We start from the raw sequence: 6,000 nt of genomic DNA on the forward strand, positions 1-6,000 counted from the left end.
AGCGCACGCTTTGAGAGATTTGATTCTTCCTGGATACGTACTTTGCTCTGAACTGTGGTTATTTGCAGGTTATGGTCGCTACCAGGATGATCTTGTATTCTGAAATCAATCACGAAATGAAATAAGGAAGGGCTTACCAGGTTATAGTTTATGTGTGAAACCGCCTTTTCAGAGGTTCTTGTCCAGGCAGGTGCAATGTCCGACGGTAGCCGCCCATTCAACGCAAAAAGACCTGCTAACTCACAGCTCTTAATAAACTTTTCACCAATTTTATTTTTCTTCCTCTGAGGAGGCAGAGTTTGAGTAGGCAGTGGGACTGCTATTTGCACGTGATTCTCACTTGGTGAATGAAATAGATTAAGATTAAAATTGCCTGAGGCAAGCCAGTGGACAACGTTGAATGAGTTTTTTTTATATGAAGCAGATGATCTAGAAGTTTATTGGCTTCCACATTTTTCTCTTTAGGATTAACAAAAACATTAATTAAGATCAGAGGATCAAGTATGTCTCTCGCCCAGCCGTCCAAGCAAACCATCAAGAATGGCTGATCTCCTTCCTGCAGGTCTTACTAATCCTTCTTTAGCCCTTCCAAAAGTATTAGGCTTTACTGCAGGCCTACTAAATTCCACATACGCGATTAAAGGGAGACTCATTTGTGCCCATGTTTCCTGAAGCATTATAATATCAAAGGAACCCAAAAATTGAATAACCTCTAGGTCTTGCAGCTTGGACTCGAGGCCCCCTATGTTCTAAGAGCAAATACTCAATGAGCCTTGCAGTTCAGGCGGTCGTGGATCTATCGTTCAGCTTCTTGGTAGTGGCCTGGGAGCTAACGCCGTCGGAAGCCAAGACCATTTGTCTTGGGACTGGCCTTTTATCCATGTTTGTCTGTGTAGTGAATCCTAGTTCATTTTAATGGGATAACAAGAGTTAGCTTAGCCTCTGGCTTGCAGACTCGTGCCCCGTCACCCAGTGACTTTTAACCTACTTAGCTTGCTCTGTCTTAGCCCATTTAATTATTTATTTCTTCTAAGATGGCTGCCTTGTTTATAGATAGGCCACTTGTTATGAGTAACATTATCAGTGTCACCGCGCCAAGGCGTCATGATCAAGCACCAAAGACAAACAAACAGTAGGTGTTCACACTTAGGGATTTGCCCTCTGTATACTTTCGAGGGATTGTTTATATTAATTGCCGTCCCAAGCATGTCTGTTATCTATTGTTTAGGAACATACCTACGTCAGGGGTTCTTGTAGATCTGTATAAATACATCACACTTTAGACAGATAATCAGAGGGTTTCCGACCAGAGGGCATCGCCACCATTGCTGATACCGATGCTGCAGTCATCTTGATGCTGACCCAGTCTTCGTGTCCCTGCGGAGTCTGAGATAGAGATCTCATTCCAAGGTAACGAAGGTTGGGGGCTCCTCTCATGGGCATGGCCTTGGCAGATTAGGATTAACAAACCCAGCTCTCCTTTAGGTAGGAGGTTAGGCCTTTTCACATTAGGGTATTAGGGCATATTACATCTCATATATCTTTTCTACGTATTGCAAGATGGTGGGGGTCTTTGTAACAATGACTCTCGTCTTCACAATTCTGTTTCTTGCATTATTCATTATCCTAATCATTGCAGTCCAAGCAACTTATCGCAAATTGCAGTTATGTTAAATAAAAACTATTGAAACTCTACTGCATCTTTGTCATTGCCTGTGTTTGTATGAGACATGATATATCTGTGAGAAAGGGGTAATCTCCGTTTAACCACGACACTCCCTGAGATATCTTATTCTCGAGTCCATGCGTAACGGCTGCCATAAATCACCTTTTACTATTGTGTTTTTGGTGAGGTGCTGCTAGTGAGCCGGTAAGGTTGGGACAACAGTTGCGACTTGTTGTAGGAAAGGCGTAGTCGCCTACAAACAAAAGTACTGTCATCCTTAAACCAGCAGTCTTGCTCAGAGCAAGAGTCCAAACTACGACATCTGGATATGACCCTTCTTTGGGGCTCATCTTTCCTTGACTCTATTTCTAGCTCTAGTTGTACTGTCATCCCTCCTCCAGTTACTTCTTTGACAGACTCACCAGTGTTAGACTTCCCCTTTGCGCCTCACAGAACCGACAAGGGCGTTACTTCCTTCTTTTTTAAGAGGCAGTACTGCAAAATTGGAAATGGGTATATTTCCCCTAAATAGGGAACAACCTCAATTCCCCAGTCTTTTAGGGTGTTTTTCTGTTCCAAAATTTGCAATGGGAGGTCTGGTGATGCAAATACCACTACTGTAGGGTCCGACTGTTGGCAGCCCTGGGCTTATATGAATTTTATAGCTGCAATATCTTCAGAAGACACCCAGTCTAGGCCCGGAAGAGTCTCTCTCTCTGGTTTTGTTGCGGGCCGGGATTGGTCCCGGCTTCAACAACTTCATTTGAGTTCTTTACTTTAACCCTATTGTGTGGTCTCTGCCATGATTAATGGGGTGGTCTCTGACCTGTTCCCCATACGCCAGGGGACTTGGCAGGGATGACCCTTGCTCCCCCTTCTTTTTGTGGTAGCAATTTAGCCCTTCCGTGGTCTTTGGGAGAATCCTCCTCAGCTGAAAAGGTAACAACTGATTAAGCTGTAGGTTGTTCGACGTCAAACTCATAAAAGGACTTTACTACCCATTTTTTGGTGTTCCGTTTCTCTAAACAAATATGGCTGATGCCATTGACATTCCTGAAAATGCTAGACAAGCACTAACACAACATTTATTAATGCATGGTCTTAAGGATGAGGGCAGGGATGTTACTCTGATAATAGAAGCTACTGAAGCATACCAAACAGAAACATTTTACTGTTGGGTCACCTTTCCTGAGGTTGACCAAAGAACAAAGACATTCCCCACATATGAAGTTGCAAACGTACCTTTATGGTACCAAGCATACCAGTATCATGAAATATCGCTCACATACCAGGAGCATCAGAACTGGTTCGAAGGCGCCCTACCACATGTATTACGAAGAGTGAGGTTAGGTCCCTTAAGTAATGATGGACCTACATGGCCTATGTTTGCCATGTACACACCTCACCCAGGCATACAAAATATGACAATAGCAGATCTACGAGTTTTATATAATGAATTAGTGGCATTATATAGACGATTAGTCCTTTTCGTAATGCGAACATTGAACACGACACCAGCGCGTCCAGCACCGCCAGTAGCTGGTGGTTATCAATTGGCTACTGGGATTAATCCACAAACCGTGCATACTATTATGGGTAAAGTGCCGACGTAACGGGAAAAAATACCGTTCTGGATTGCCCAGAAAACGAATCAGCTGGAAGCTGTGTTTCCCCATACGGGACCACAGGAAAAACATAGGTTGGTCACTATGTGCTTGCCTTTTGGGATGGTTCCCTCTGTGGATGACTGTGCCACATGGGGTACAGTCTTCGCTGCCATATATACTACCACACATGGTACCCCGACACTTGCCAATTTACTGGAAGTGTTAAAACAAATACAAAATGAGCATGGGGCTGCACCAGCCCTGGATTTGGGGATGAAATTAATGAGTAACTTTGACGCCGTATCCTCAATAATACTGAGTAATATTAAGGGGGAAGCGGTAGCACTGGCAATTCGCCAGCGTCTCCGGGAAACTCCACACCAGGAACAAGAGAGACAGCTACCGAAAATAATTTCTGATACCTATACTAGTATAGGACGGGATAGTTTGGGAGCCAAACCTAAAAAAATGGAGTTACAGGGTACCACCCACAAGGAGGGTACAAAGCAGGCACAAGAGGGCTATAAGAAGCGCTGGGACAAACAAAAAGATTTCAAAGAAAGAAGAAGTAAGAGAGCTGATTCTCCACACCCGGAGAACTCCGAAAGGAGATATAGGTGGTCATTACAACCCTGGCGGACGGTGTTAAAGCGGCGGTAAAACCGCCAATAGGCCGGCAGTAAAAAAAATTGCAATTATGACAGTGGCGGAAACCGTCAACAAAGACAGCCACTTTAACACTCCGACCGCCACGGTGGTACAAACAAACAGCGCGGCGGTCACCGCCAACAGACAGGCGGGAGACAATGTACCGCCCACACTATTATGACAGGCCAATCCGCCACCTTTTCCGGGGCGGATTCACCGCGGATAAAAACACAGCGGAAACAGGAATTTCGAAGGGAAAACGCTCACCTCTACACACTCCACGAGGAACGAGGACACCATGGAACCGGAACTCCAAATTCTACCTGCGATAGTCTTCCTGCTCCTCTACCGGTGGCAAAGACCACGGTGAGTACTGCACCTATGAAACAGGGGAGGGGGGAGGCAAAACACAGGGACACGCAACACCCCACACCCACCCCCACCCTCACCCACTACATCACACACACTAATGCATATCAATACATCACAGTTACACTCCCCAAACCCCCCCCCCCGGAAGAATGCAAAGACCAAAGAAAATGAGTTTAACCATCGGAATATATTACAAACAACAAGTAGGCAGAAATATATATATACACCATGTACAAAATATATACCAAGCATAGTAGTCCAGGTACTGCACAAAGAAAGTCAGTGGAACACTGGGACCACACGGTATGGGCGAGGCCCACACAAGATCCCCGACCATGACGGAGAGAACTCTGCAGGGGCATCAGACAGCAAATAAACAGGCACCTCAGGGGGAGGGAAAGGGGAGCACCTCAGCCCGTTGAGTGCACGACGCCAAATCCACAAGAGGGCCACAGGCCCACTGTTCAATCCTGGGGAGTGCAAAGCCACAGTCTCTCAAGTCTCTACAGTGGGTGGTTTGCCCACTGTTCCATCCTGGGGAGTGCAAAGCCACAGTCTCTCAAGTCTCTACAGTGGGTGGGTTGCCCACTGTTCCATCCTGGGGAGTGCAAAGCCACAGTCTCTCAAGTCTCTACAGTGGGTGGGTTGCCCACTGTACAATCCTGGGGAGTGCAAAGCCACAGTCTCTCAAGTGGATAACAATCCCCACTGGTTCTGGAGGGGGACTGGTGCCCAGAGTGCTTCATCCTGTGTAGGACAGAGGTAGTGGATGGATGTCTCCACTGGTTCTGGAGGGGGACTGGTGCCCAGAGTGCTTAATCCTGTGTAGGACAGAGGTAGTGGATGGATGTCTCCACTGGTTCTGGAGGGGGACTGGTGCCCAGAGTGCATCACTCACCCTGTGACGGACCCAGTTGCGTCAGTGGCCCTGCCGCTCATGGGCTAGCGGTGCTTGTGTTGGCGGTGCCCTGTTCAGCGGTGCTTGAGTTGTCGGTGCCCTGTTCAGCGGTGCTTTTGCAGGCGGTCCTTCATGGCCCAGCGGGGCTTGTGCTGGCGGTCCTTCATGGCCCAGCGGTGCTTGTGCTGGCGTTCCTTCATGGCCCAGCGGGGCTTGTGCTGGCAGTGCCCTCCTGGGCAGCTGGGCTGGGGCTGGCGGTGGCCTCCTGAGCAGCTGGGGCTGTTGGTGGCCTCCTGGGCAGCTGGGCTGGGGGTGGCCTCCTGGGCAGCTGGGCTGGGGCTGGCGGTGGCCTCCTGGGCAGCTGGGCTGGGGCTGGCGGTGGTCTCCTGGGCAGCGGGGATGATGGCGGTCTTCTCCGCCGTGCAGCTTTTCCCAGACTTGCCGGGTTTCTTGTGGCCCTTCCCCACCTTGGAAGGTGTCACAGCTGACTCCACACTCCCACCGGGACCCCTGGGAGCGGCTTTGGTGGCTGGAGTCTTCCCCCTCTCCCGCCGGGCACTGGCCAACTTCTGATGCTTCACAGGTGGGGGACTGTCTGTGCTGTGGCTCCGTGCCACACTGGCTGTCCTGGTGGCCGGTGCACACCACATACTGGTGACTACAGGCACCACTAGTCCCGGAGATGTTGTGGCTGAGGTGCTAGTTCGGGACCTATGAGATGGACAGGGTGGGGGAGGTGTGGGAAAAAGGTCAAGGCTGGACAGGAAAAAAAATGTGGACACACTGGGACGGGTAGCTGGAGGGGGTTT

Source organism: Pleurodeles waltl, chromosome 12 (assembly GCF_031143425.1).
Source record: "Pleurodeles waltl isolate 20211129_DDA chromosome 12, aPleWal1.hap1.20221129, whole genome shotgun sequence".
In the NCBI taxonomy this organism is placed as follows: Eukaryota; Metazoa; Chordata; class Amphibia; order Caudata; family Salamandridae; genus Pleurodeles; species Pleurodeles waltl.